Source organism: Monodon monoceros, unplaced genomic scaffold (assembly GCF_005190385.1).
Source record: "Monodon monoceros isolate NGI ecotype Baffin Bay Population unplaced genomic scaffold, NGI_Narwhal_1 Super_Scaffold_10, whole genome shotgun sequence".
Classification (NCBI taxonomy): Eukaryota; Metazoa; Chordata; class Mammalia; order Artiodactyla; family Monodontidae; genus Monodon; species Monodon monoceros.
Window position 1 is genome coordinate 54,360,371 of NW_021703766.1, and position 9,322 is coordinate 54,369,692.

At 44.2% G+C, this 9,322-nt stretch overlaps 1 protein-coding gene across 1 annotated transcript in view; it reads right to left on the minus strand.

Moving 5' to 3' along the window:
* Nucleotides 1-9,322, minus strand: part of LOC114908066 (NACHT, LRR and PYD domains-containing protein 7-like) — a 582,624-nt gene that overhangs the window by 142,279 nt on the left and 431,023 nt on the right.

Below are 9,322 nucleotides of genomic sequence, written 5' to 3' on the forward strand. Positions count from 1 at the left end.
ATTCTCCCTTGCAGCCCCCAGAAGGAACCAGCCCTGCAGACACTGTGATCTTGGACTTCCAGCCTCCAGAACCGTGAGACTGTGCATTTCTGTTGTTTAAGTCCCCCAGTCTGTGGTACTCTGTTAGGGCAGCCCTAGCAAGCTGATACACCTGTTAGTCCCTGGAAGTGGGGTTCTGCTGCAACAAGTACCTAAAAATGTAGAAGTGGCTTTGGAATTAGGGAATGGGTAGAAGCTGGAGGTGTTTTGAGGTGCATGCTAGAAACAGCCATGATCGCCTTGACAAGACTGTTGGTAGGAATATGGAAGTGAAAGGAAATTCCTAGGAGGGCTCAGGACTTGCTGTAGAGGAAGTGTACATCATCTTAGAGAATATACGTATCATTATGAACAGAATATTGGTAGAAGCTGTTCAACCACAACTAACAGTAACCAGGCCATGCAGACCTGGTGTCAAGGGTTGAAATCCTTCAGCCCAAGGGCCCAGCCTCCTCTCATGAAGACCAGTGTATGTATTTCACCTCAAAAATCACAACTCGAATGAATTCTTCAATTAGATAGGAATTGCTGAAGCTGATCTCAAAGGCCAAAGTCTCTTAAACATTTAAAAATATTTAAAATATGGAATATGTGCCATCTTATGAATGCAAATATTGTGAGTGTGGTTCTCTTAAATGCTTCTATATTTAATTATACATTATATGTGTAATTATATATATTATATATTACATAAAATATATATAATTTTAAATATTTACTATAAATTCAATTAATAAATGTAATATTGTAAAATTAATATATTTAATAAAGTAGAAGATTTATATTATAATATAAAATTCTAACAGAATATACTATATTTTAATATAAAATTCTATATAATATTATACCAATATTATATATAATACATGATTACATCATAATAAACAGATTATTATATTGATATTATGGATATTAGAATATATTAGTATATTCACATAAGTGTTTCTCTAATTATAAATACAACCATATGTTATATAATCATATATAATTATAACATACATTATAATCTTTATATAAAATATATTAATATTTTCTGTCATATTATATAAATAGAGCATTCATAGGATCACACTGATGTAATATAATATTTATACAATATAACATATTATATAAATAATATAATACGTATATATGTAACATGATATTTATATAACTTATTATATAAATATATATGTAACATGATATTTATACAATATAACCTGTTATGTAAATATAATACTTATATATATAAAACATGATATTTATACAACATATTATACTACATAAGTCTTGTAACATTTATAATGTAATTATGACTTGTCCCAGGGTTGGAAGCAGCTTCCTCCACGAGGAGATCATTTGTCATCCAAGAGGTGTGGGGTAACCCTTTCTTGATTAGCTGAGGCTGCACCCCATCTCAGATTCAGTGGGGCACTCTGGCAGGACATTCTCTTTATTTCTTTTTTTTTTTTGGTACTCGGGCCTCTCACTGCTGTGGCCTCTCCCGTTGAGGAGCACAGGTTCCAGACGCGCAGGCTCAGTGGCCATGGCTCATGGGCCCAGCCGCTCTGCGGCATATGGGATCCTCCCGGAACGGGGCACGAACCCGTGTCCCCTGCATCGGCAGGCGGACTCTCAACCACTGCGCCACCAGGGAAGCCCCTCTTTATTTCTTTATGCATGGAACTCAGCATCATGCTAAGGATACTGAGCGGAGAGCTGGGGATGTGCATTCGCTTCTGATTCAAGGGGCAGAAGAAGTGTCCGGCTGTGGTTGAGAATGTGGGCTCTGGACCTGGACTGTCTGGTATGAAACCCTGGCCCCCCTTTTCATAGCTTGAACAACTTGCTTACCCTCTCTGTTTCCTCATGCTCATTGCAGCGCTTACCTCCTAGAGTCCCTGTGAGGAGTGAACACTGCAATAATCTCTGCAAAGCCCCTGGAAGACTGTCTGGCACAGGTCATAACTCCACCAGTCTTGCTGTCACTATTATTTATTGAGTGGCACTTTGGGCTGGGCATACAGTAGAGTGTATAGGGACCCCTGCTGGGCTGAAAGTCTGGTGATGGAAACAGATATTAATCACATAATCACACTAATGAATGTGTAGTTATAAAGTGAGATAAGTGCTAGGAAAAGGGATCACAAACAATTTTTCTTTTCTACTTGACTTTGTGCCCAGTGGACTCAGGGAAGCCCCGAGTTGTCTGTCTTGGGGATGGGATCCTCTGGTCTTGGGGGAATGACTCTTGGTCCAGTGGGGTCTTCACTCTGCACCCTCTTTCCCACTTGGGATATTTGTGGATTTTCCAAAAGTGGGAGAAGGAAATAGAGACCCCTCTGAGACAAATAACTGGAATCACATTATACTATGGGATAATTTATCAATTTGCATCTGGTCACCTCATTTTTTTTTTTTTTTTTTTCTTTGCAGTACGCGGGCCTCTCACTGCTGTGGCCTCTCCCGTTGCGGAGCACAGGCTCTGGACGCGCAGGCTCAGCGGCCATGGCTCACGGGCCCAGACGCTCCGCGGCATGTGGGATCCTCCCGGACCGGGGCACGAACCCGCGTCCCCTGCATTGGCAGGCGTACTCTCAACCACTGCGCCACCAGGGAAGCCCCCACCTCATATTTTTTGAAGTGAAGGGAAATAGAAGCTTCTTGAAATCTACCACCTTTTCTGTCCTTGTTGTTTACATTTACTTTTTTGAACATAATCTCAGACTTACAGAGAAGTTACAAGAACCAGAATAGCGTATAGAAGACCCACATACTCTATTCAGATTCACCTATTGCTAACATTTCACCCGACACCCAAATGTGTAGGGTTTTTTATTCCGCAAACATTTATTTTTAAATGTGAAGTGCACCATGTATGTGCTGACTTATGGATACAACTGTATGAATAGTCCGAGTTTGATTCTCTTAAATGCACACTCAACATCCCATTGAAAGAATTAAAATTAAAAACACCCACTAATCTCAGAACCCAGGCTAAGGAAAAGAACTAGTATCTTGGAAACTGCTGGTATTTCCTTACTAATATCCCCACCTTAAGGCACAACTCTCACAGATAAACAGCCACACCCTGACTTTTGACTAAATCATTCCTTATCTCTTCTTCACAGTTTTACAAACTAAAATTCTGTCCTTTTTAAAAAAAGCTTGTTTCATTTTGCTTAGGTTTGAACTTCATGTAAATGGAATCCTATTGTATGTACTTTTCTGTGTAATTGTCTTTTTTTGTTTTTTTTTTAAAGCCCAAAGAAAAGGATTCAAACTCATGGCCAGAAGGCTGGATAAGACCTACAGGCACATTTTCTTTAGCCTTCAGAATGTTTACTAAGGTATTTATTTACAACCAAGTGGGGATCTAAAATGCTTGGGGAAAAAAATTCCAGAGTTCCAAAAAGCAAAACGTGAATTTGCCGAGGCAGGCTACTATTATCTGCGTAGCATTCACCTTGTGTCAGGTAATATAAGTAATCTAGGGATTATTTAAAGTATAGGAGAGGATACGTGTAGGTTATGTGCAAATACTATGCCATTTAAATAAGGGACTTGAGCATCCTTGAATTTTGGTACCGGCAGCAGGTCCTGGAATGAATTTCTCTCAGATATTGAGGGACAACTGTATTTAACTGAGGTAAAATTCACATAACATACAATTAACTATCAACCATTTTTTTTTAAGTCATACATTAAAAAAAATTTTTTTTTACTTTATTTTTATTTTTGGCTGTGTCGGGTCTTAGTTGTGGCACGTGGGCTCTTTCCTTGTGGCACGTGGGCTTCTCTCTAGTTGTGGCATGCAGGTTTTCTCTCTCTAGTTGTGGCTGGCAGGCTCCAGAGAGCGTGGGCTCTGTAGTTTGTGACAGGCGGGCACTCTAGTTGAGGCATGTGGGCTCGGTAGTTGTGGTATGCAGGCTTAGTTGCCCCGTGGCATGTGGGATCTTAGTTCCCCGCCCAGGGATCGAACCCACATCCCCTGCATTGGAAGGTGGATTCTTTACCACTGGACCACCAGGGAAGTCCCAACCATCAACCATTTTTAAGTGAACAATTCAGTGGCATTCATTACATTCCCAAAGTTGTGCAACCATCGCCTCTACCTAGTTCTAAGTCCCTGTGCCCAGATATTTGGTCAAACGTTATTCTGGGTGTTTCTGTGAGGGTGTTTCTAAAAGAAATTAATGTTTAAATGGATGCACTTTGGGGACTTCCCTGGTGGTCCATTGGTTAAGACTCTGTGCTTCCACTGCAGGGGGTGCAGGTTTGATCCCTATTTGGGAGACTAAGATTCTGCATGCCGAGCGGCGTGGCAGAAAAAAAAAAAAAAAAAGGATGCACTTTGTGTTAAGCAGATTGCTTTCTATATGATGGATGGGCCTCATCTAATCAGTTGAAGGATTAAAAAATAGAAGAAAAAGCCCAGCCTCCCCTGGGCAAGAGATAATTCCCCAGCAGACTGCCTTCACCCTGGAACTGCAACATCAACTCTCCCGGGTCCCTAGGCAGCTGGCACAGCCTCTAGAGATCTTGGACCTGTCAGCCTCCATAATCACGTGAGCCGATTCCTTATACTAAATCTTTTTCTGTGTATGTTACACATCTTATTGTTTCTATTTCCCTGAAGAACCCTGACTAACAGAACACCCTGTGTAGTGCCCTCCTACACTGCACTAGGATTGATCTGTGGGACCCAAAGCATATGGCAGAAGTGATGGTATGTCACTTGCAAGATTCGGTTATACAAGACACTGTGGGTCTCATCTTGGTTGTTCTTTTATTCTCTCTCTCTCTCTCTCTCTCTCTCTCTCTCTCTCTCGGACTCTGGGGGAAAACATGTCATGAGCAGCCCCATGGCGAGCCCACGGGGCTGGGGACCAAGGCCTCCTGCTAGCAGCTGTGGGAGTAGCTCCTCTGGCTCGCATCAGACCTTTGGACCCCGCATCCCTGACCAAGAAACAGCCTGTATGAAAACTCACGGGTGTCCCTGCACCAGTACCACCCAGCGAAACCCCATGTAAGCTTGTACAAACCAGTCTTAGCTTGTGGCTGTATGAAAACAATCTGCAGGCTGCATCTGGGTGAGGTTTTTTTTTTTTGCCGTACGTGGGCCGCTCACTGTTGTGGCCTCTCCCGTTGCGGAACACAGGCTCCGGACGCGCAGGCTCAGCGGCCATGGCTCACGGGCCCAGCTGCTCCGCGGTATGTGGGATCTTCCCGGACCGGGGCACGAACCCGTGTCCCCCGCATCGGCAGGCGGACTCTCAACCACTTCGCCACCAGGGAAGCCCCTGGCTGAGGTTTTGACCTCTCTGGTCTTGTTTAGGGAGATTGGCTCCGGGGACAATGGCTCTGAGGGGCACATTCTAGTCCCAGCCTTTCTTGGGTCATGCCTGGCTCTGGCTCTGTCACCTCTGCAGTTGTCTTGGGGTTGTGCTTTTGTTTCTGTTGTGTGTACATGCTGTTTGTGTGTGCACATGTGCGAGGTGTTGTGTGTGTAAATTTCTCTGTGCACGCACATCTCTGTTTCTGTATTTTTCTCTGTGTGTGTCTGTGTGTGTGGTGTACTGTCGTGTTGAAGACTCTCATTATGTTTTTGTGTAGCTGTTTCTCTATGGGTTTCTATTTGTGTCTATGCAATTGTGTCCATCTGTGCTTTGGTGTATCTCTGTATTGGTGCCTGTCTACGGGTTTGCATCTAAATGATTTGTGTGATGTCTTTCTGCTTCTTTTTTGCATGTCAATTTATGCATGGCTTTGTGTTTCTTCACAGAGAGGGATTGGGAGAGAGGAGTTACCCTCTCTCTTGCAGAGAGACTTGGTCAGCCTTGTGGTGAGGAAACAAGAGGAACTGGTCCCAGCCTCGTGAAGGAGTCACGCTTCCTGGCTGTATGTTCTTGGGCAAGTTGCTTCACCTCACGGTGCCTCAGTTTTCTCATCTCTTAAGTAGGGATAATAACGTTACCTACTTTATAGGGTTGTTGCGAGGATTCATGAGTTAATCCGTGTAAAGTTTTCAGTAGAAGACCTCTAAATAGTATGTGTTCTGTAAATGTTAACTGCTGTTGATAATAATGCATAGTGCTAATGTGTTTATATAATAAGTGTTTAAGCAGTAGCTATTTTAATGTTACGATCTCTCATATAATCTCTCTTTCCTCACCTTGTCCTCCGACAGGCACCAGACTCTGACTTTAGCCATGATTGACAGAGGCCTGATGCTCCATGAAAGTTGAGTGCTGGAGATGTAGTAGAAGGTTGCCTAGCAACAGAGGTGTTAGGGTAGATAGGAGCAAATCCCTCAGTGGTTCCTGAGAGGAGGAATGTAGGCAGGATTGGACCTATTTGAGGCAAAATAGGAGGAGACTGACACGGGCCACCCTGAGAGTCAGACTGAGGAATTTCTCAGTCCTGCTCCCAGAGCTTCTGGACATATTCCATGTCTTTCTTTTCTCTTCTGCTTCTCACCTTCTCTTCCTTCTCCTTTTCCTCCTTCCCTCTTCCTCCTCCTTCTTCCTCTTCTTTTACTATTACTATTATTATTGATAATAATAACAGCTAACCTTTTTAAGTGCCTCATCGGTGCCAGGCACTGTTCTAAGTGTTCTGCATGAACACACGTAAGCCTCACAACCCTAGGAGATGCTCCTACTACTATTCCACCTAACAGATGAGGAAATAACAAGAAGCCAGCTGGGATTCTGGGGTGGATATTTCTCCCTGAGAAGAACACAGAAGGCAAGGAGGGATGCTCTTTTATGCTCGAACGTGCTTGTGCCAGGACAAGATGCTTGGAGCTGCCCCAGCTATAATAAGGTCTGGAGGCGACAAGCCAAACATTAAAGATGTCAGAGTGGTAAAATAGAAAGGGCTTGGTCCTTATTGGCATGCCTCGAGTGTTTGTATAAAACCGTCCTGTTGGGCAAGATGATTAATTATCTTTATTGCTTAAGCCAGAGTTAGGTAATCGGTTCCTTGCAACTGAGCTCAGCCTAGCTGATAGAATTACCCTGCCAAGGGACAGAACGTGGTAAGGCACCAAAGCCCATGGGTACAGGTAAAGAGGATGCCTCTGAGAATACTCTTTCATTTGCCACACTTACCTTTTGATAGCTTAGAGTCTTATTAGAGGAGAAGAGAGAATCAGGGGAAAGAAAAAAGCACGAGATGTCTCATTTCAGTACAGGGCACGTGAAGGGGCCGAAGTTGACTGGGGGACTATGGTCTTCTCTAGGGCTCTGTAGCTGGAGAGACCATATATCTCATCAATTCCCTTGGAAGAAGGTAGATGCTTTGATATCCACTTTATCCCCCCAGGTGCCAATTTCCTTCCAGCATTCCAGCATTCCTCACCAGACTCTCTTTGTCTCCCTGGAGGAGCCCTGAGATGGTGCCATAAGAGCAAGTGAATATCCTTCCTCTTTATTGCCTGATTGACTGTAGCTCCTCGGGGAACATACTCCCTTTCTCAGCACCTAGAGGAAGGATAGTGGTACCAAGGATCTACACCGTCATCTTTAGCAGAGCCTGTAGGTTGGTTAAGTCGACCCCAGCCATAACTCTTACCTCCTTTATATTTCTCTATTGTAGAAGCTGGAAAGTGGAAGACTTGAAAGATTAGAAATGCAAGGTAAGAAACGGATCAGAAAAGATGCAAGGAAGGGAGGATCAGAATGGCTGGAGGGTGTTGCGAATTTCAGTAGGATACTGTATAAGCTTCCAACTGCTGCTGTAACAAAGAGACACAAACTGAGTGACTTAAAGCATTCTTTAAGTCGTTCTGCCTTCTGGAGGGCACAAGTCCCAAGTGGGTCTCACTGGGCTAAACGCACAGTGTGGCAGGGCTGTGTTCCTTGCTGGAGGCTCGAGGGGAGAATTCATTCCTTGCCTTTTTCACTCTGTCTAGAGGCTGCTGCCATTCCTTGGCTCGTGGAAATCTAAAATCTTCTTTTGTTCTCACATCTCCTTCTCTGACTCTGACAGTCCTGCTTCTCTCCTATAAGGACTCTTGTGATGATTGCTTTGGGCCCTTCTGGATTATCCAGAATAACAGTCTCATCACAGGATTCTTCCCCCAGGACTTCCCTGGTGGCGCAGTGGTTAAGAATCTGCCTGCCAGTGCAGGGCACATGGGTTCGAGCCCCGGTCCGGGAAGATCCCGCATGCCGCGGAGCAACTAATCCCGTGCGCCACAACTACTGAGCCTGCGCTCTAGAGCCTGCGAGCCACAACTACTGAGCCCACGTGCCACAACTACCGAAGCCCACGCACCTAGAGCCCGTGCTCCGCAACAAGAGAAGCCACCGCAATGAGAAGCCCGCTCACTGCAACGAAGAGTAGCCCCGGCTCGCTGCAACTAGAGAAAGCCCACGCGCAGCATCAAAGACCCAACGCAGCCAAAAATAATAAATAAATAAAATAAATTAAAAAAAACAAAAAACAAACAACATCTCAGGCAATGTACATCAGATACTGTTATCTCGGTACTTCAGGGAGGAGCTAAAGCAGAGGATATGGGGGAAGCCCTTTCCCGGGAAGGCCCCATAGCGTCCTGCTAGGTTACAATAGCTGAGCAAAGACTTGAAGGAAGTGAGAAAGTTAGTTATACCTTTATCTGGAGGCAGAACATTTTAGAAAGAGAAACAGCCAGCTCAAAGACCAAAGGCAGAGATGCATCTTTTGTGTTTGTGGAGTGACCTAGGAAGTCACTGTGGTTGGAGAAGTAGGAGATGAGGCTATAAGGAAAGAAAAACAAAAGTGGGGAATGAGGCTTTTAAAGATAACTTTTATTCATTCTAAGGACTTCGGGTTGTTCTTTTTCTCTGAGTAAAATAGGGAGCTGTTTCAGAGTTTGGGGCATGATCTGACTTAGGTTTTAAAATAGGGTTGCCCCAGGAAGTCCCTGGCGGTCCAGTGGTTAGGACTCCATGCTTTCACTGCCGAGGGCCCAGGTTCAATCCCTGGTAGGGGAAATAAGACCCTGCAAGCCACTCGGCCTGGCCAAAATAAATAAATAACTTTTAAAAAATAGGGTTGCCTGATTAAATATAGGCTTCCCAGTTAATTTTTAATTAATTAATTAATTATTTTTGGCTGCGTTGGGTCTTTGTTGCTATGCGCGGGTTTTCTTTTTTAGTTGTGGCAAGAGGGGGCTACTCTTCATTGTGGTGCGCGGGCTTCTCATTGCGGTGGCTTCTCTTGTTGAGGAGCACGGGCTCTAGAGCGCAGGCTCAGTAGTTGTGGCGCACGGGCTTAGTTGCTCCGCGACATGTGGGATCTCCCCGGACCAGGG